We start from the raw sequence: 24,226 nt of genomic DNA on the forward strand, positions 1-24,226 counted from the left end.
TTATCACCAATCCAAATTAATTGGGCTTCTGATGTTGCTTTAAACCTTTTAGGCAATTCGAAGCATATACTCGTAAGTGATATGATTAATATTTTTTCTAGTATAAGAAAACATAATTTGTTGAATCTAATAAAAAGGTTTACAAACAATGATGGCCTGTCGGGAAATCATTGGCAATAGGTTCGACGCCGTTTGTGAATACACTTTATTCTGAAATCCTTTCGATTGGATGATTATAACCTGACACATAATTGTTTGCTTTCTCCGGTGTCTCTTATAAAATGAGTGTTTCTGTGCTTCGTCCAAACTGGAGCAGTTTTCGGCCGTTTAGGATCATTGAGAGGTTATAGAAAATAGAACACTACTTAAGCTGGTACAAAATGTAATTGACAGTATGTTCTGGGTTAAAAGGACTTTGACATTGCAGAAGTAAATAACACAGAGAACATTTCTAAAAAAGACACTGTGGATTGAAATGCGGGACAACATAATTGAAGCAGTATCAAACAAATCTGCAAATGTGGCACCGGTCATTGTATTATCTAGAACAGGTGGTGGAATAAAGATGTTTGCCTTTCAATACCTCGCCTTTACCACGAACCTATGGTTTATAGGTCCGTGCCTTGAAAAAGAATAACATGACAGCCTATATAGCTTCAATGCCCATTAGAAACAGGTCACTTTAGAAACAGGCCCTTTATTATAAATCAATCAAAGAAAACAAGTGGATACGAACAAAGAATTGACAACATTAAAACAGTCATTTTACTTATAAAAGGTTTATTTTTCTGATTTTACTGATGTTATTTTTATACCGTACGTGTATGTATTATGCACTAGTCAATTGTAGCCACGGCCCCTAAGGTCCGGGGACTTTTGGTCCAGCCAACGCCGGGTAAATCCACCGCATTTACCCGGCACTGCGGGGCCACCTGATAGGTAAAAACACGGCCCATTTCCCCGGCTATCCCAGGTATACCCCCGGATCTGGGGGTCCATGGTTACATTTGACTGGTGCATAAATACAGACTATTTCTAAAACATTTACAAGTCCTACTATTTTTATATGTTTATAACAATTATGAGTATATGAAAGTTGAGAAATGCATTTTAGAATTTAAAATAATAACTCATGAAAACATGTTCAATTGTTATTAGTCGTGTGTACGTGTATTTTGTTATAAGTTTTGCACTCAAAATCCGATTTAGTTATTATTTAACACTAAATTTTGAGTACAAAACAATGAATTACTTAAAACACACATAAACAATTATTGCCTTCGACGCTGTGAACCTGTTGTTTTTTACTGAAGACTATAATCCATTGACTATGACACTGATTTTCACTTAAAACGTGTATTTTACATTACGAAAACTGAAAGTAACCTGAAAATTAATACCGGAAATAAATAACAACGGTGCGTCCTGCAAAATATTCCCGACAAAAAAGACTGTCAACAAATATCGGCTATTTTGCGGGTACCCGGACCTGATTTTGTCCTGACACGAGGAAAGTTTGCTCGCGAAGAATGTAAAGCATGGAAATACCTTCAAAAAAGGCGTAGTCGACGTTGCAGATTTAAATTCTAAGTATAAGTAATTAGAGTAGAATAAAGAAAATAGAGGACATTCAGGAGTAAACAAAAAAATAAAATGTGTGCGGCCAAATAGTATGTGCGGGCGCAATTTTTTTTTTTTCGTTTTTCCAAATTTAGGTGCGGCAAATCCGACGAACAAATGATCAATTTGTTGTGGCCTTATGGAAACAAACCAAATATTTGAAAACAATGGTCAATAATGTCATTATTAGAATCCTTTGAAGGTAATTTTTTTTCTGATATTTTCAAAAACATTTTCGCTGATTTTTATTAAATGAAATTTAATTGGACAGTCAGATGGAATTATCAAGAAATTTGCAAATTTTTGTCAGTTATATGGGAATGATTGTTATAAAGTAAATAATATAAAATAAATATACATTATTTCAAAATTGAATGATAATATTGAAAGTGTGCTTTATAGCTTTGCGAAAATGATGTTAATTAGAGCTGTTTTTGAACTTATGTTTAAATCATGAATCTATGCTTTGTTAAAGCTTAAACAGTGTTGTTAAATTTTAGACACAGGATGAACAAAATCTTGTTGTGCAAGTTAAAGACTTGAGTGATTAAATGTTCAAAAGGAATACAGTCATGTTGTGTTATGTTCTGATTTATGCTTCATTGTTTACGGCTCATACAGCCTAACCCTTTCCCAATATTTAAGTGTAAAGTTAGACCTCTATTCAACTCGAATAATAAGCAGTTTCAAAAGTGATGCACTACTTGGTTGTAACAATTATCATATAATAAAAGTTGTCCATTATCTGTTTAGTTAGAAACCATAATTATCTCTCATTGATAATGACAAAGACAGTGCTACAGTGTTGCATAAATATATTTTCTCAAATTAAAATAATATCAGGTGGAAATCTGTCGTAAGTCAAGTAACGACAGTGTTGCATAAATATATACTATCATGACATCTGACTTTTGAGGTGGAAAACTGTAGTAAGTGAAATTTTATCAAATTCATCTTTTGTGTTCAATGTTTGAAGATAATATAGTTTTTGGTTTAAAACTAACATACAGTACAGCATTGTCATGTTCAAATACTTCAAATATATCCAAAACAAATTAATTAAGAAAGTTTTTTCCTTATCCTCAACAATTTTGAAAAATGGAGTTACGACAGTATTGCGTTGAGCCCTCGATATGTATTTCGACCGTTTTATGTGTCTCTTGTTGATAGCTTGTTTGCCTTAGGCATTTGTTTCTGGTGTCATTAGGTCATGCACAATTCTACAATAAACCCTGCACTTTTATTAAGGAAAAGTAATGAAAAGTAGATCACAATGTTAATCGTCAGATTTTACATGAACTATATATTTTTGTTCATTTAAGAGTGCAACAAAGAATGTATTCAACATGTGTGTTTATCTGTTTGATTTAAGAGTTTGAACAATTCACGCAATATTTTTTATATAATTATTACATTGACATTGGCGTAAGAAATGTTTTACAAACACGTAGAATAAGGATATAATTTTAGATTGAAGATGTATTTTACAACAAGTGTTGTGACTTGTTGTGTTAAAAATCGGAAACTATCGCTTAAAATTGTTTATCTAATATATTATGTTACATACACCATCTAACATAGTATGATACATAAACTATGCAGTTGTACTGCTTACAATATCATTTGAAAAGCCTTTGCCAATCTAAATTCAGAATTCTACATCGATTATATGGTCATATAAGCGCAAGGGATTTATTTGTAAACAACAATCTTGCCAAAATATATACAGTTATTACGACCCATATCTTGTTGCTGATAATTACAGGATATATTTGGCATATGACCCGTTATGTGGCCCTCGTCTTTATCGATCAGATTATTGGCTATCTTGGCCCATTCCCGACCGTAACGTTTTGTTTGGCTATCAACTATTTGTTATATACCGTTAGGCCACGGGCTTCAAAAACTATTCAAACCCGGCATGTCGGAACAATTGTACATGTCCGAATAGGTCATTATCATATTCTCTTATTAGGGAACATCTTTACCACAACCACAGTTCATAGCTCTCGAGGGGCACTTAATTTAAAGTTATTCAAAGCGGCCTACTGTCAGATATCGTTGTGATTGTATGTTGAATTACTACTGGAAATCCGTATTTGTCTGTATTACATATGTTTATTATAACATAACCACTTCACATGATCGTAAACAATTTAATTGGAAACAGCAATTGCTTAATTTGTAATATTCTAGCAAGGCGTATGCTTATTTATCATTTTTCCTTATACTTATAAATTACTTGATTGCACCATTTTATTTGGGTAAATAAAACTTTACTTAAAAATACAAATGCACATAGAACTACTACGCTTGTTAAACGTCTGGTAAAAATAGCAATGTGGAAGTATTTGTTTTCATTCGGTAAACACGCAGAAGGACGCGCTTTAAAAGCGCAAGGCCATTTATGCCTTTGTTAGATTGTCGCACTGACATCATACAACATGAACACAAGACACTAAACTAAACGTATTAATATATATCAGCGTTAACCGAACAGAGGAATTGAAAATTAATAAAACAACATTTGTTGTTCTATTCCTAAAATGGTTTCTTCATTAATTACCATCTGAAGTGGTTTCTTCAGTAAGGCCACAACAAATTGATCATTTGTTCGTCGGATTTGCCGCACCTAAAATTCGAAAAAACGAAAAAAAAAAAAAAAAAAATTTGCGCCCGCACTTACTATTTGGCCGCGCATATTATTTATTTTTTTACTTCTGAATTTCCTCTATTTTCTGAAGTTTTTTTACTTAAAATTTGAACCTGCAACGTCGACTTCGCCTTTTTTTAAGGTATTTCCATGCTTTACATTCTCCGCGAGCAAACTTTCCTCGAGTCAGGACAAAATCAGGTCCGGGTAACCGCAAAACAGCCGATATTTGTTGACAGTCTTTTTTGTCGGGAATATTTTGCAGGACGCACCGTTGTTATCTATTTCCGGTATTAATTTGCAGGATACTTTCAGTTTTCAGTTTAAAATACACATTTTTAATTGAAAATCAGTGTCATAGTCAATGGATTATAGTCTTCAGTAAACAACAACAGTTTCACAGCGTCGAAGGCAATAATTATTTATGTGTGTTTTAAGTAATTCATTGTTTTGTACTCAAAATTTAGTGTTAAATAATAACTAAATCAGATTTTGAGTGCAAAACTTATATTAAAATACACGGACACTCGACTTACAACAAATGAACATGTTTCCGTGAGTTATTTGTTAAATTCTAAAATGCATTTCTCAGTTTTATACTCGTAATTGATAAAATAGAAGGACTTGTAAATGTTCAGAAACAGTCTGTATTTATGCACCATTAAATTGTAACCATGCCCCCCCCCCCCCCCCAGGACAGGGGGTATACCGGAGATAGCCGGTGAAATGGGCCGTGTTTTCACCTTCCAGGTGGCCCCGCAGTGCCGTTGGTTTTACCTGGGGTCGGCTGGACGGGAAGTCAAAGTCCCTGCTATTCCCCGGACCATGGGGGTCGTGGTTACATTCGACTAGTGCATTACACATACATGTACATGTACAGTATAAAAATAACATCAGTAAAATCAGAAAATAAAACCTTTTATAAGTAAAATGACTGTTTTAATTTTCTCAATTCTTTGTTCTTATCCATTTGTTTTCTTTGATCGATTTGTAGTAAAGTGGCCTGTTATTAAAGTGGCCTGTTTCTTACGGGCATTGAAGCTATGGAGGGTGTCATGATTTTTTTTTCAAGGCACGGACCTATAAACCATTGGTTCGTGGTAAAGGCGAGGTCTTGAAAGGGAAACATCTTTATTCCACCACCTGCTCTAATATAATGACCGGTGCCACATTTGCAGATTTGTTTAATACTGCTTCAATTGTGTTGTCCCGCAATTTAATCGGCAGTGTCTTAAGTAATAGTAAAGCACTGGATCTTATTGCCATTTGTTATATATTGGGACAGATTTTCATGTGATACAATCAAAACCGTTTCATTTATATTTAAACTTCATTTATATTTAAACTAAGAACCTATGTTTGCAATTAAAAAGCATTTCTTGACATATTGCATGATAAATTTAGTAAGAAATAAACTTTTTAATTTTTATTTTATTTTTCGCCTTGTGCTCGCCTCTGAATTGCCTTAAATTTAAAAAAAAGTATTTTAATTTTTTTTTCGCTCGCTCGCTCCTACTTTTTTTGGGCAAAATCCGTTGAACAAATGATCAATTTGTTGTGGCCTAACAGTGGAATTTGTTTTGCGTGTCATACGAAAATAATAGTAAGATGGCTTAAGAAACGGTTTTTAAAGTGTGTTCGTTCCTCGATTAAACCAGGTCGGGCTCATAAAATCACTGTGCCCTAATAAGAGCAATAAATAATTCATTGGTGTGGCACACTTTTAATCTAGCGGATATTGCCAATCCGTTTCAATGCCATTATATGACTTGCATGGATTGTAACGTTTTTCACGGAACAGTCCTACTTCATCTTTTTAATTAGTCAATATGTTAAAATGACAATTGTACTAGCATAGGATATTCGGAGGACATTCATTGTTATGTTTAGTCCTATGTAGAAGCTTTCTCATGCAGTGTTTAACATTCTTTGTTTCAGTGTAGTAAATGCATGTTCATTATATCATTAGGATGCACTTGCTATTTGTTAAAGTAATTTGAGGCAATTTCGCATATAATTTGGGCATATCACTGTGCGAATGTCATTTGGTAAGAAGATCTTTCTGTAAAATGTTGACTTGCAGCGGATGATTTTTTTCAAACAGTAGCTAATCGATATTGTGTTTGAAGTAAACACTTATTAGCCGTCGTTACACTTTTTGCATCCAACTTCGGAATATAAAAAAAAACACATGCAAATTATGTTGTTTTCAAAACGTGGTTTGAAGGATCTCGTTAAAAGATAAACAATAAAGTCGATATATCAAAAATAAATCAACAGTCATTTGTTCAAAGCTTATGGCCGTAAGTTAACTTACAAACACTTTAAAAACAAGTGTACAAAACTGCACGATCTTATCTTATTATCAGTGTTTACGATATAGGCTTACATTCTAAGCATTTCCAGGTCAATTCTTTATAAAGCAAATCAAAGATCGCACGAAGAGTGAGCACTGTAAATAACTTACATCATAAGTACTGACAATCAAAATTCCAAATGCAACATTTAATGAAGCTAATGGTAATTGATTACACACAAACGTAAAAACACTTATCCTTAAACTTCACTTCGTTTGAAATTGTGTCGCATCATAGACAATGCCGTTTCGTTAGTGTCGTTCAAAGCTTTCTAGAAATATAACGCACTATACAGATGCCTTTGATGACTTTGATTTGCATGCCAAGCACCATTTTTCTTGCTTTTAAACCTTGGAACGGGTTACCATTTTTTTTATTACTAATGCAAGTTAATGTACATCCTTTCTAACCACATGAGGGCGGTATTAGTCAGAGTTAGTGAACACTTGTTTTATATACTTATATATAATATGATGAAATATTAAGATCACTTTAAAAGAAATATTCACCATATATGACTAAAACTGCTTCCTATGGCTCTAACTACCGCTAAAACATATCTCAAACGCTAAACATAAATAGAAAAATCTCCAAACAAGTGAAAAATACCAAAGGTTAATCAAAATAATGGTCTACAAACTGATACAGTACCGGTTATTATATCAATAGGTATTTATCGAAACAGATTTCAGACAATGAAGTTTCAGTGTGCCACAGTTGACAATATTGTGCACAGGAAATGACATTGATCTTACTTTGGAGATAAACAGTACAACTCCACGGATCCAAATAGCCTTAGATAATAACACAATGATTTAAATCAACGTTTCCTCTACCCAGTTTATCTTCGTTATTTATTAGCTTCACGTGATAAAAAGTATCTGAACATTACTGACAATAACTTTTAAAAGCTTTGATCAGAAATGCAGAGCGCAGTTAGACTGGTCATGCTTGGTTGAAGAACTAATTGAATTATGACACGGCTTTTTGGTTTGGTATTGGTTACATGATTCGCACTTCGTTGATAAACTTTGTAAGACCAGCCTGTTTGACGTTCTTGCAATATATTAATGCTTTTTGGTCAAATCGTGATTGCAACTGCAACGTTTTGGATATTTGCTATAGAAGTCATGCGTTTACGGAAATGACAAAGAAGAACTTATTCAGCAAAATAAACTGAACAAACTTATTTTGAATCCATTTTATTTGATGTAGTCTATGTGTTTTCAAAGGAAGCAACAACATACGTGGAAAACAATAAACTACAACACATACATACACGTATAACTGAGTTTTCTCTAACATTAAAAAAGAGAAAGTATAGGTTTCTGACAACAAAGTAAATAACTGAAGTAGAAGTTACTACCATTTTTATTTATAAACCACCGTCACAACAATTTCTGGTCAGTGTTCTGACCTTTATCAACAATTGACGATATTAAAAACCGTACAAAAGCTGAATTAAAAACTGATATGACCATATCTCTCCAAGATAAACATACATCGACTTTTCATCAGTGTTTTTATTGGTCAATTTGCTATTGCTTTTTCGAGCTGCATATACATTTGAACCACAATAATAAGAATTACTGGAATTTTCCGATGTATAACACGTATTGTCCAGCAATAGCAGATTATCACAAAAGAGTGGATGTTCTAAGATGAATGCATATGAAGTATCCAGATGTTCTGAATGTAAATCCACATTTTGACGAAAATATCAATTTTATGAATTGTCTTTCCAGCGAATCTATAATTGTATATAATGAGTTGCCACGAAATTTGAATATAAAAAAGCACGTGGGAATAAATACTAAGGACACTTCAGTAGACAAGATGTTAGCCATGATCTTGTTAAAGTGAGTTAAAACAAAGTTAAATGCCCCAAAACAAATAGGAAACAAGAACGAAATTCAAAATCATGATCAGATTTATATTGGTTTTATATTTTTGACATTTCATATTGTATTGTTTCCAGTCGTTTGTAATCGCATTGTAATCATACTTTTATTATTTTTTATTACAGCTGTTGCGCTTGCTTAATTATTCATCTGCTGCCTTTATGTTATTGTTTCTTAACCTACATATGAAAATGATTGTGGTATCGCAATTGTATGTCACTGTTGTTATTGCTATATGGGCTATGATATTTTTCTGATCAAAACCATTAGTCTCAAGATCTATATTTTTATGAAACATAGGTGTTCCATATTTTCCCATATTTTTAAATTTATTGTATTTGTTGTGCCGGCCAAGAACAATGTTTTAGCATTGATAAGTAATTCTCAGTTTTGAATAATGCATACGACTGTACCTACAGGGGCGTTCTAACCACAGGCGGTAGTACCAGTCAGAGAAGATGAACACTTTTTATATTATTATGTTTCACTTAAAAGCTTTCTTTACTATTACTGATTAATACTGCCTTTAATGACTACAATTATGACAAACTACATACCATCAGCACTAAGGATAAATAAAAAAATCTAAAATAAATATATTAAGGTTTTTCAAACTGGTACAGTACCGTTTGTTATACCAATGAGTCTTTATCGAAATCATTTAAAAGCCATGCTGTTTCATTACTCCACAGTTGATAGTTTGTCAATGCTATTGCACAGAGAAAATGACATTGATCTCACTTTGAAGCTTAACAATAACTCTATGGATTCCAATTAGCCTTAAATAATCACACACTGTTGTTTCCAAACGTTTCCTCTACCTCTTTTATCTCCGGTTTTTATCATCTTCGAGTACTATAAAATACCAGAACATTTACTGAAATTTACTTTTAAAAGCTTTGATTGGAAATGCAAAGCGCTATTGAATTGTGCATGCTTGATTGAAGATCTAATTGAATCATGACACGGCATTTTTGTTTGATATTGGTTCCATAGGTTACACTTCGTTGATAAGCTTCGTGAGACCAGCGTTTTTGGCGTTTTTGCAGATGCAAACCATTGTCCGTTTCTCTCAGACGCCCAAGGATTATAACTCAACAAACACTTAAGTCCAATTGCTACACATATGCCGTATGAATTATCAAGCTATGCGTGTATACAGTGTGAATGGAATTTTAGTTATGGCCATAAAACATTGCGAATGCTTGATATGATTTGTAAGATTAACGTGAGCGAAAAGAGGCTCTCTAAACTTTATTTCTATACATTTGAAATAAATCGGTAAGTAATAAAACAAAGGATGAAAATGCAGCCTTAAAGAAATCTATATAGTATTTACATAAATCTGGCACAAGTCGTTTTAAAAGTAATGTACATTAGTATAGAAGTTCTTATATTTTGTCGGATTGCGTGTAAATAAACACTTGCATTCCCAACACAAATCCACATTACTAGAGAAGTGCATTGTAGTGCGTACTATCGATGTTTCTGTCCTTGGGAAATTTATAGTCAACTTTGCAATGAATTGCGTTAGTTCATAATATACATGTTTCAGTCATCGTACAAGTTTCTTTTATCTAATTTGCTCAAATACTATGGGAAACATTCAGCAAGGCAATAAGAAATGCAAACGATTTTTGTTTATACTACTACTACTACTACTACTACTACTACTACTACTACTACTACTTCTACTACTACTACTACTACTACTACTACTACTACTGCTACTACTACTACTACTACTACTACTACTACTACTACTGCTACAGCTACTGCTACTGCTACTGCTACTGCTACTACTACTACTACTACTACTACTACTACTACTACTACTACTGCTACTACTACTACTACTACTACTACTACTACTGCTACTACTACTACTATTACTACTATTACTACTACTACTACTATTACTACTACTACTACTATTACTACTATTACTACTACTACTACTATTACTTCTATTGGTAGTGGTACAACAAGCTTCAGTTCAAGCTACCAATATTTACACCTCAACTTCCATTCCTTTAAAAAGAGCTGCCTTTCGGCGATTGCGATTTTTATGCGATGAACGCAATATTTTCGGATATGTTCGGATCGCAAATAATCGCAAAGCAATATACATGTAAATTGAAAATAGTTTATCTTGTCAGTGTTTGTATTGTGTCAGCTGGCCCCCAGAAACTTAAATCATGTAAGAAGTAAGAGGTGTAAATTTATGATATGTTAAATGTATTGGTGTCATTAGTGTTTCATATTACGTTTAAAAATTATTTGAAGTGATTGACTTTTTCCCGCGTCATTGTGACGTCATTCGATCAAGTGTTTCTGGTTACGGTCGGGTCGTTCTATTTACAGAATGGGTGAGAAATAATTACTCAATGGTTTTCTTAAATGAAATGAAGTACGTTTTATAAAATCTTGAATGAAAAATATGAACTATTGGTGTAAATATAAGTAATTAGTTGCGTGATTGATGTCATTATCGGGGATATGAACGCAGTCTAGCTGGTTAAAGTGCGCGTCGAGTCCTTCGGACTTCACACACTTAAACCAGCCTAACTGCGTTAATACCCCGATAATGACTTCACGCAATTCATTCCTGAAATGAACACGTTTAGTTATTTTGTAAATTTTAATATTAACTAGCCCATAAACACACGGATCCGAACCTCGGCCGCTAATATGCTTTGTAATTAAATTGAAATTAAGTCCATCTGAATATAGCAAGGCCCATACAATACTTGAATTAGAAAAAAAAATCTATAGAAAATGATTTGAACTATTTTCTGATACCATCTCAGGTTTTTCAAGAGCCAAACTTTACCATTCTCTAGGGGTATTCAAAATTACGAACCGATACTGATATACAAACATATGTCTGTGGTATCATTTCATGGTAAATCGATCTCCTTCCCCTTAAGATATGCATCTTTATTAATAAAAGCAACATGATGTTGGCCATAGTAAATTTAATTATAACACAGCCAGGAATGTCTGCATGGCAAGCAGTGTCTTGCATATGAATATTATGCGAATTAATACTAAATAAAAGCTTACGTCTATTAAGCGATACCGCCTTTATATTTAGAACGCTTGACACGAATGGTGTGTTATGCGGTTAGGTAGTTCATATTAAGTTAAAATGAAAATAAGCCATAAAAACCACAGTAAGTGAGTCAGTTTTAAGTACTTTTAAGCTTTTATATCCGGTATATTCGTTGTAAGTGTCAATGTATTGCGGATTAGGATAGAACAAAATACTGAATGTAAGTTTTTTTTTATTGTTTAAATCGAAAGTAACAAGAATTAAACTGTTTTAAACAACTTGAAATTTTAATTTCGACCATATATTCGATCTACTTTTGTAAAACTGCAGTTATGATCTCATTTTAAAAAAGGGTTAAAAAAGTTTAATGAACAACATAAAATGGTGCATTTCAAGAACATTGCCCATCAGGTTTTCTCTTCATACCATATTATTATAGTTATGAAGAAAGTTAGCATTTGAGGACGAAAATGCCAATATTTTACCTAAAGAAAAACTAAACCAAACATGCTGACATCAATTTTATAAAAGTTTAGCGCAGGAACGTCCGAGAATAAAGTGGTGAAAGTGATCTACCGAAAAACCCTTTCACATCTATTATATTTGGATCTGCAATGAGTATCGAACTATATCCAGTCAATTAAAGAATGAAATTTGTAAGTGTAGACCTGCATACATGGCCTTCACTTCTTAACAAACAGACTTATAAACATTATATTCATAATTAACAGTTGGAATATGAATTTTGGTATGACATTTGTACGCATATTCGTCATATCTTCGACATAACATTGTATTAACATAGTATACTATATTTTACCTTAACTCGTATCATGATTAGATTTATCTTCTAGTCGTATTGTAATTATTGTTATGTATGTTTTAAACTATGTGTTCACTTGTTAATGTTTTTTGAACACTTCTATTCCGGCATATAGATAGATTTGCTCTTATTTTTGTTATCGGAAATGAATGTCACTGTTGTTGTTGCTATAATGCTTATGAGAATTGAATGATTAAAAGCGAAGGCTATCTGATTAACATATTTTCCAATATAGGTTTTCCATATTGTTTTATTTTGTTCCATCACCAATCTAAAAACATTGGGCTTCTGATGTTGCTTTAAACTTATCAAGCATTTAGGAGCATTACCAAAAGTGTCTTGATGAAGAAAAAATATAGTATAAGAAGCCACGATTTGTAGAATCTAATAAAAAAAGGTTTACAAACAATGATGGCCTGTCGGGAAATCATTGGCAATAGGTTCGACGCCTTTTGTGAATACACTTTATTGTGAAATCCCTTCTATGGGATAATTATAATCTTGATAAGTATGTGTTTTCTCCGGTGTCTCCTATAAAATGAAATTTTCTGTGCTTCGTTCAAACTGGAGAAATTTTCGGCCGTTTGGGATCATTGAGAGGTTATAGAAAATAGAACACTTCTTAAGCTGGTACAAAATGTAATTGACAGTATGTTATGGATTTGAAAGCTAGAACTTCGTATCAAAACCAAAAGACACAGTGACAGAGTAATATCCTTTCTAAACAAGTTTGCAGTCAAGAAAGGCTGTAACCCAAACATCTATTTACAATCGACCCTTTGATACGTATTTCGACCTTTTTATGTGTCCCTTGCTGATAGCTTGTTTGACTTTGTTTCTTGTGTCATGAGGTCATGCACAATTGATTATATGGTGAGCTTCATCTGGCGCACAGATTTTAGGAATTATAATCCGCAATCAACACTAAACCCTAGTGAAATGAAAATGTACTTTAAAATACAAATGCACATCGAAATACTACGCTTGTTAAACGTATGGTTAATAATTATTTGTAATAATCAATGAGGAAGTATTTGTTTTCATTCGGTAAACACGCAGAAGGACGCGCTTAAAAAGCAGTAGGCCATTTATAGTTTATGTGCTTTTGTAAGATTGTCACACTGACATCATATAACATGAACACACAGAAATTAACTAAAAGTAAAATTCTTATCAGCTTTAACAAAATAGATGAATTGATAATTGGTAAAACATTTGTTATTCTATTCCTGAAATGGTTTCTTCATTAATTGCCTTCTGCAGAGGTTTCTTCAGTACCCACCGAATTCATTTGCGTGTCATACTAAAATAATAGTAAGACGGCTTAAGAAACGGTCTTTTATGTATGTTCGTTCCTCGTTTAAACCAGGTCAGGCTCATAAAAATGCTGTGCCTTAATAAAGTTAATAAATATTTCATCGTTGTGGCACTCTTTTTAGCTAGCGGATATTGCCAATCAGTTACAATGCCATTATTAGACTCTCATGGGTTGTTACGTTTATACGGAACTATCCTTCTTCGTCTGTTTAGGTGGTCAATGAAATATGTTAAACTTACAATTGTTCTTGCATAGGACACTCGAAGGATGAGTGAGATGTTGTTGTGTTTTCTAGCAATCCTAACGTTGTGTTTAAATATAACAAATGCATGCTTATATATAAATATCATATCGCAGCATGTTTGACATTGATATTGTCAACCCAAGAGCAGAATGTCACCAGAGGCGTTAGTACAAGTTTTGAAATGTGTTTTATTCATTTAATAAAACAAGTTGAACAAAGTTAACAAAATATAACATAATAAAATAAATATATCTAGAACAAAATTCCACAGTTAATTTCCTGCCGTGTGATGTTTTTGTGTACACATTGAATAGTGACGTCACTACTGTCACTACTGTTCTTACTTAGTTGAACGTTAAATTGTCAAATTAAAAGTATTTTCTACAGAGGTTGTTTAAATATGGTTTTTAAATAAAGTCAATGAGATTAAAGTGCATCAGAATGTATCAAGGCCCAGACAATACTTAAATTAGGGAAAAACTTCAGTAAGAAAATGACTTGAGATATTTTCTGATACCATCTCAGGTTCTTGAAGAGCCAAACGTTACCATTCTCTGAGGGTATTCAAAATTACGAACTGATACTGATGAATAATGGTATACAGCTGCTTGCAACTATGCTAGTGTGAAGATAATTATTTTAGTATCTGGTCATTCATTTCCTCATCTACATGTATGGTAGTGTCGTTTTAGTATCCTTAGAAATTAAACATATATCTGTGGAATTATTTCATGGTACACCAATCTCCTTTCCCTTAAGATATGCATCTTTATTATTAAAAGCAACATGATGTTGTCCATAGTGTACTTAATTATAACACAGGAATGTCTGCATCGCAAGCAGTGTCATCGTTATAACATCATACAAATTAATTATTACTGTAGGCATACCTCTTTTTAGCGATACAGCTTTTATATTAAGAATGCTTGACACGAATGGTGCGTTCTGCGGTAAGGTTTTTCATATTTAGTTATAATGAAAGTAAACCAAAACAACCGCAATAAGTGAGTCAGTTTTAAGTATTTTAAGCTTTAATATCCGGTATATTTGTGTCATTGTATTGCGGATTAGGATAAAAGAAGATACTGAATGTAAGTTGTTTTTTTATTGTTTAAAATCGAAAGTAACAAGAGTTAAAATGTTCAAAACATCTTGATATTTTTATTTCGACCTACGTTTTTTAAAATGCAGTTATGATGACATTTTAAAACAAGGGTTAAAATGTGTAATGTACAACATAAAATGGTGCAATTCAAGTACATTATCCAGCAGGTTTTCTCTTCATAAAAAATGCCATATTATCAAAATTATGAAGAAAGTTAGCATGTGAGGGAGAAAATGACACTATTTTATTGAAAGACGAAACTATTTAAAACATGCTGACATTAATTTTTAAAAGGTAAAGCGCGAGAACATCCGAGAGTTAAGTATTTAAGTGATCTTACCGGAAAAAAATCCTTCGAATTTAACGATTTAAATCTACAATTAGTATCGAACTATACCTAGTGGATTAAAGATGAATATGCTTAGTGACTGCAGAACATGGCCTTAGCTCCTTTACTTATATAATTATAAACACTATATTCATTTTCAAGAAGCCCCAAAAAACAATAATTACAAATTAGGATAACAACAACAACAACAACAACAACAACAACAACAACAACAACAACAACAACAACAACAGTTTGATTATTTTTAGTATGACATTTGTAAGCAGCTTTAAGTATGATCAAGACCAAGATTAATATATTTAAAAAAAACAACATAGGTTATCCATGTTTTGTTATTTATGTTATCCAAATAAATTCGGTTTCTGTTCTTGCTTTAAGACTATCAGGCAATTCGAAGCATACTGATAAATGACATGATGTTTTGTCTAGTATTAGAAACCACATTTTGTAGAATCTAATAAAATTATTTACAAACAAGTTGGATGTGGACGCCGTTAGTAAATACACTTTATTCTGAAATCCTTTTTATTGGATGATTATTATCTGACAGATAATTATTTGTTTTCTTATAAAATTAAGTGTTTCTCTGCTTCGTCTAAACTGGAGAAATTTTAGGCCGTTTAGGATTATTGAGAGGTTATAGATCTGAATATAAAATGCTACTAAGCTTGTACAAAATTGCATTGACAGTATTTTATGGGTTTAAAAGCACGAACTGCCAATAAGAACCATAAGACACACTAGTAGTATCCTTTCTAAACAAATTTGCAGAATCAAATTAAAAGGGTTGTTAATCAAAGAGGGTCGTTTGATAAAATCATTTGCCTTTTTGTAAAACACTAACAGTTACTACATTCTGAAAGCAGACAGAGTACCGTTTGTCTTAGTATGTATTGATACTGAAGTAAAGCCTCTTTATTGTTTATTCAGCTATTGTGTGTTAATTTGGGAGTATACGATACGTTTACTAAGCTTGTCTTGGGAATATAATACTGTTGAATGTTTTGCTAAGTGTGCGTTAACAGAGACTGCTTTTTTATATCTACATTGTTTGTGCTTTTGGGTCTCTATCGGAATACGATTGTGGTGATAAAATTGGAACTAATTCATAATTAATACTGTTGTTTTTCTTAATGCCTCCAAGCTGGTTCTGGTTTTATATTAGTCTCATTAGTTTTATTCGCTCCCATTATTAAATGGAGGGTCGAGTATGAGTTTAAGCTTAAACCGCAGTGAACAATGTGTCTCTTGTTTGTTTACCTTAGGCATTGTGCCATTAGGTCACGCAAAAAATGATTATATGGTTAGCGTTATCTGGCTACCAGGTTTTAGGCCTTATAGTCCGCATTCTGCAGTTAACCCTGCATTATTATTAAAAAAAGGAATTAAAGGTAGAAAACAAAAAAAATCGTTAGATTGTACATGGACAATATTATTCCGCATTTAAGGTTGTGCAACAAAGAATGTATTCACATACGTGTAGATCTACATATTTTTATCTAAGAGTTTAAACATTTCGCGCAATGTTTTATGTAATTATAACACTGCCATTGACGACAGAAACGTTTTATAAACACGTAGAATAAGAATACAATTTGAGAATGTAGATTTTAATTGTTTTTCTTCCAACTCAGATAAGTAGATTCATTAATTTAACCATGCTAGAAATTCTTATCTTGCCCACGGGCGAAGATAAAATGCCCGTATGGAACTTCTTTAAATGGTCACCAGATTTTAATTACCTCCCTTGTTGAAGACTGTCGTCTGTAGCCATTATGGAAACCTTGTTTTGTGGCAATATTTAGAACGCTAGTTAATTATTTCTCGCTTCAAATGTCACCAGAAAACAGTTTTCACGCACCTTTCAAGAAATAATGCTTCACTCTTCTTAGAACTATTTAAAGACCGATCAGACCATTTACAAACTCTGAATCACTGCGCGAATATCCTAACAACCACGAATTATCGCATATCCGTACGCAATTATTTTCACTTAGCACAAATGAGTTCCAGCAAAAAATACATTTTTACTAAATTTTGTTTAACAGAGGTGGGAGAAAAGGCATCTACCATAGCCGCTCGTGTAAGATAGGTTCATCCCGACCCTCGCGCAGGGTGTTTTGCGGAAACTCGGAAAACCTCGTTTCCGTAAAACACCCTACGCTCGGGTCGGAATGAACCTATCTTACACTCTCCGCCATGGAAGATACTTATAATCTAATGTAGTATGCTACATACATTATGTCATTGTATTGCTTACACGATCTGAATTTGAGATAAAGTATGTTTTAAACAACACGTGTTAAAAGGTCTGACACTCGCTTAAAATCGTTTCTCTAACATAGTATGATACATGCAATATGCCATTTTACTTCTTACGAAATCAATTCAAAAGCCTATACGATCTTGCCAAAATACGAACGACCTTTAGTTAATTACTGTAGTGATAATTACAGGATATTGTTGGCATATAACTCGTCAAGCGGTCTTCTACTTAATCGATCAGATTATTGGTCAAGCTTGGCCCATTCCCGACGGTAACCTTTTGTTTGACTAGCAACTATTTGTTATCAACCGTTAGGCCAAGGGCTACAACACATACTCAAACCGGGCACTTGGGAACATTTGAACACTAAGTTGGATACAAACAGATGATATTTCATACATTAATGAGATACTTCAAAAATACTTGATTTTACAATTTTACTTCAGTTAATGAAAATGTACTTGAAAATACAAATGCACATTGCATACGCTTGTTAAACGTATGGTAAATAATAAGTTGATTAATGTATGTAATTTCAATGAGGAAGTATTTGTTTTTATTCGTCAGTACGCAGGAGGACGCGCTTAAAAAGCGGTAGGCCATTTATGGTTTATTTTGTTTTGTCAGATTGTTGCACTGACATCATACAACATGAACACACATCAATTAACTAAAAGTATAAATACTTACCAGCTATAGCAAATTAGATGAATTAAAAACTGGTAAAACATTTGTTGTTATATTCCTGAAATGTTTTTGTCAGTAATTTGCTTCCAAAGTGGTTTCTTCGGTAACAACCGAATTGTTTTGCGTGTCATACTAAAATACTAGTAAGATGGCCTTTTATATGTGTTTGTTCCTCGTTTAAACCACGTCGTACTCATTAAATAGCTGTGTCATAACTAAAGAAAGAAACAATTCATCGGTGAGGCACACTTTTAAGCAATCGGCTTGCCAATCCGCTTCAATGCCATAATACGACTCGCATGGATTGTTACGTATATCACGGAAATATCCTACTTAGTCTGAATAGGTGGTCAATGGAATATGTTATAATTGTTCTTGCATATGATACTTGTAGGATGGGTGTTATGTTGGTGTGCTTTCTAGCGATCTTAACGTCCTGTGTTAAAACGTAACAAATGCATGTAAATTATATTCATCAATCATTGGAAGGAAGCTGCCATTTGTTATATTGATATATGGTTCTTTGGCAGAGAGTAGTGGGTATATAGTGGGTATAAAGGTGGAAAATGTCGCTCGGTCAGAATGGTCGATAGGAAGTCCTCAATTTATTTCCTCAAAAACTCGACAAGATTTGCCACGAACAATGAAGTTGATATATGATTTTCAATAGCGCGTTCAATCTTATTTGTCGACCAACATAGTTTATAAGTGAAACTAGTTGACATAATTGTGTCGATATGACGTGTTAATACTGGTCAAGTCAACATTGTCTTGTCGACAAGACAACATGATTACATTCTCAATAAACGATATTTCCAGACTAATAATTTCAGGTCAACCATAGATAAAGCAAGCCAATGACCTCCTGAGTAAAAGCAGTACTGTAAATGACTTTCATCACAAGTATAGACAATCAAAATCCAAGAGGTGATTGATTACAAACACAAATATAACCATTTATCCTTAAACTTCACTTCTTTTGAAATCATCAGTCATCAAGAACAAAGCTGTTTCTTAAGTGTTGTTTAAAGGTTTTTAGAAATGTAACGGGCTCCAAAGATGCCTATGATGTATTTATTACGTCTGCCAAGAACCATTTGTTTTCTTTTCTTTCATTGACAAGTAATTCTCAGTTTTGAATAATGCATGCAAGTGTACCTACAGGAGCGGTCTAACCTCAGGCGGCAGAACCAGTCAGAGATGGGGAACACTTTTTTTATATTATTATGTTTCACTTTGAAAAGCTTTCTTTTTCATTTCTGCCTGAGTGATACTGCATGCTATGTTTCAAACTATGACAAAATACATATCACCAGCACTGAGGATAAATTTAAGATCTCCAAATATTTAAAAGTTTCAAAATTTAAATAAATGTAAGGTATTACAAACTGATACAGTATCGTTTGTTATGCCAAGTATTTATCGAGATCATTCAAAGGTAATGATGTTTCATTACTCCACAGTTGATAAATTGTAAATGATATTGTACAGAGAAAATTATATTGATCTTATTTGTACATAAACATTAAAACGTTATGGATTCCAATCAACCTTTAAACGTTTCCTCTACCCCTTTTATCTCCGACTTTTATCAGGTTCGAGACCTATAAACTACCAGAACTTTACTGACATATACATTTAAAAGCTTTGATTGGAAATGCAAAGTGCTATTGAACTGAACATGCCTGATTGAAGAACTAGTCGAATCATGACACAGCATACTAGTTTGTTATTGGCTCCATGGTTTACAATTCTATGATAAGCTTTATGAAACCATCATTTTTTGGACGTTTTTGCGGATGCCAGCCATTGTCCGTTTCTCACAGATCACCAAGGAGTGAAACTCAACCAGAATTTAAATCCAATTGCTACACATTTGCCTTTTGAGGTGTCATATACAGTGTATATACAGTATATATTTGTGTATATACAGTGTGAATGAAATTTTAGTTATGGCCATAAACCATTGTAAATGTTTGAATTATTTGCTCGATTGACACCAGCAAAAAAGGGTTTCTAAATTTTATTCCAATACAATAATCGATGAATAATTAAACAAAGTATAACAATGCTTACTCAAAGAAATCTATATACATAAAACTGGCGCAACTCGTTTAAATTGCACTTTACCTTAGTATTGAAGTTGTAATGTTTTGACAGTTTGTGTGTAACGAAACACGTTTATTCACAGCACGAATATACATGGCTAGAGAATATTAATGTCTCTCTTCTTGGCAAAATTTATTGTCAACTTTACATTGAATTGAGTTAGTTCATAATACATATGTTCATGTCAACGTACTAATCTTATTAGCTCGATTACTGTGGGAACCATTCAGCAAGACGATAAGAAATGCAAATGATTATTGTTAATACTTACCGATCGCTGGCATAATAAAATGAAGTATTTTTAACAATTCTTGAATGAAATAATGAACTATTGGTGTAAATATAAGTAATGAGTTGCGTAATTGATGCCGTTTTCGGAGATACGAACGCAGTTGGTCTAGTTAAAGTACGCGTTGAGTCCTTCGGACTTCACATACTTTAACCAGCCCAACTGCGTTCGTACCCCGATAATGATATCAATCCCGCAATTCAATCCTTAAACGAACACGTTTAGTATTTTGTAAATTTGATCTTTATATGAACTAGCCCATAAACACACGGATCCGAACCTCGTCCGCTAATATGCTTCGTTGCATACAAATTGAATTCAAGTACTGTGAAATGAGGCGAAAAGTGAAGAGATTTAATGCCTGATAATAATATGCTGGTTTTATTGCTTAACATAGGTGCGTTGAAACATTAAATAAGGCGGTATATATGCAACAATTTAAGTAATTTTCTTACTTAATTGAATGTTGAATTGTTAAATTAAAATATATTTTTACAGAGGTTGATAATATGTGATTTTTTAAATATAGTTAATGAAATAAAAGTCCATCAGAATGTACCAATGCCCAGACAATACTTGTATTAGGAAAATAACTTCAGTAAGAAAATGACTTGAGATATTTTCTGATACCATCTCAGGTTTTTCAAGAGCCAAACGTTACACTTCTCTAGTGGTATTTAAAATTACGAACTGATACTGATGAATAATGGCATACAGCTGCTTGCAACTATGCAAAAATGTGAAGATAATTATTTTAGTCTCTGTTCATGCATTCTGCAATAATGTTCTCATCTATGTGTATGGTAATGTCGTTTTAGTATCTGACTAAATCAAACATATGCCTGTGGTACTATTTCCATGTTACATCAATCTGCTTTCCCTTAAGACTTGAATTATCAAAAGCAACATTATATTCCTTCTTAACATTTTTGCAAGATCGAATAAAAGGGAGTATTGTGTTAAAATTATTGGCCTTCTTGTAAAAAAAACTTAAAGTTACTACATTTTAAAAGCAAACAGAGTACTGTATTGATAATAAAGTAAAACCTCTTCATTGTATATTTAGCTTGTGTGTGTCCATTTACCTTTTTACTTTATTCGGGATTATTGGGATAAGAGTAAGGTTGTGCAAACACCCAGTAAATTTACATTTTACTGACCGTTCCAAGGCGGTACCTAACAATCTTTGATAAACATGCCTAACTTTTTATATTGTATATATGCACTGTGTTGTTTGTGGAGTTTTGTGATGTGGTTCCATGTTTCTTGTTTATGATTTTTTGTGTTTGTGTTCTATGTCTTTGGCGTTTAACATGTGCCATTTAACGGGATTTATGTTTAAACCTTTGGCTACTAAGCGTGTTTCTGTAGTTCTTCACATAAATATTCATTTGGGATTATTGGTTATGTTTACTAAGCTTGTCTTGGAAATATAATACTGTAAAATGTTTTGCTAAGGGTCCGTTAACAGTGATTGCTATTTTAAAATCTACATTGTTTGTGATTTCGGAGAATCCATCTTCTAATATCTATTTATACCAGATATGATTCAATAGGCTATAATTTGTTCCCAATGATGAAATACAAAACCATGTAAGCAGTTTCTAGTTAGTTATCATAGCACGACCTTTAACACTTGAATTGGATTTGTTTCGGAATATGATTGTGGTCTTGTAATTGAAATAAAATCATCGATTAATATTGTTGTTTATTATATTGCCTTTTTCCCGCCAGGTTGTTGCTGGGTTCTATTAGTCTAATAATTATTCGATCTTATCAATAAATATAGGGTCGATAATAGGGCCTTTACTTTATCGACCAGACCCTTTGTCAACCATGGCTCATTGCGACGGTAACGTTTCGTTTGACAAGCAACTATTTTGAAAACAACCCTTAGCCCAAGGGTTACAAAAATAATCAAACCGGGCACTCGGGAACCATTGAACATGTCTGAAATGGGTAATCATATTATCTTACACGAGTAACATCTTAACCACGACCACAGTCCACAGCTCTTAACAGACACTTAATTTGTTATTCAAAGTGGTGGACTGTGATAACTGTGATATATGTGTTTGTGTACCGGAAATTCTATGTTTTATACAATTTTGTTTTAGAGTTCCCAAAACAAAACGTAATAGATGTTTTGCGATCTTTTTTGATAATATCACATACCCAGATATCCAGTCGAACTGATTCCACATACCGCTTATATTTTATTATGTCACCATAGCGTATAAATTTATGAAATGCATAATATTGTTTCCATTTTACTTCAACGATCACGTATTTTCTGTATTACACATTTTAAATGATCGTAAATAATTTAATCGGAAACAACAGTTGCTTAATTGGTAATATTCCACAAAGTTGTACGCTTATTTCTCAATTTCATTTTAAAATAAAAAAAAAAGCTGTTTAAATAAAGAACTTAAAGAGATCTTTTATATCAATTATAAGAGGAAAACGTAATGATTTCTCTTCATTTCATGAAAACGATTTGTAAAACTTCATCACTTTCTGTATTTAAGGTTGAAATGACGTCATAAGCATTCAACAAATTATAACGTCAACCAACGGGGTTTGATGTCACCATTTAAAAGAAAACAAATTTCATTTAAAGTTAAGCGTTTATTCTATGTTTCTTATTAGATATCATTTCGGTATCAACTTCACTTGTAAACAAAATTAAAATGATCGGACAAAATCGCCAGTTTTGGCCGAGTTTATTTCACCGACATAATCATTTATTTGTATCCAACTCTTCCTTGCAAAAAACGTGATTGATCCGACTGTCGTCTGCCGTAATTAACTATCGTATTACCATGATTACCTGGAATTTCTTTTGTTAGATAACTGTTTGTTGTTCTTGGTATAGTTTATTTTACCCTTAAGTTGGATATAAACCGATGATATTGCATACAGTAATGAGATACCTATAAATTACTTGATTGCACATCTTATTTGGGTAAATGAAAAGTTACTTTAAAACACAAATGCACATCGAATTACTACGCTCATTAAACGTATGGTAAAGAATTGGTCGGGCAATATTATCTTCAATGAGGAAGTATTTGTTTTCATTCGGTAAACACGCAGAATGACGCGCTTAAAAAGTGATCGGCCCTGTATTGCTTTGTAAGATTGTCGAACTGACATCATACAAAATGAACACACATAAATAAGCTAAATGTATTATTACATATCAGTAAAAACAAAATATATTAAATTAACAATTGCCTTATGAAGTGGTGTCTTGAGTAACAGCCGAACTGTTTGGGTGTCATACTAAAGTAATATTGAGATGGCTTAAGTAACGGTATTTTATGTGTGTTTTTTCCTCGTTTAAACCAAATCGGGCTCATTAAATCGCTGTGTCTTAATAAAAGAAAAAAAATGATTCATCGGTGTGGCACACTTTTAAGCAAGCAGATATTGCCAATCCGTTAT

The 24,226-nt window shown here is 32.9% G+C and overlaps 1 protein-coding gene across 13 annotated transcripts in view; it reads left to right on the plus strand.

Annotated features, from left to right (window-relative positions):
* The window catches only part of LOC128208003 (G-protein coupled receptor moody-like), a 213,801-nt gene that overhangs the window by 20,156 nt on the left and 169,419 nt on the right, over nt 1-24,226 (plus strand). The window lies entirely within an intron of this gene.

The sequence above is a fragment of the Mya arenaria genome, chromosome 11 (genome assembly GCF_026914265.1).
Source record: "Mya arenaria isolate MELC-2E11 chromosome 11, ASM2691426v1".
Classification (NCBI taxonomy): Eukaryota; Metazoa; Mollusca; class Bivalvia; order Myida; family Myidae; genus Mya; species Mya arenaria.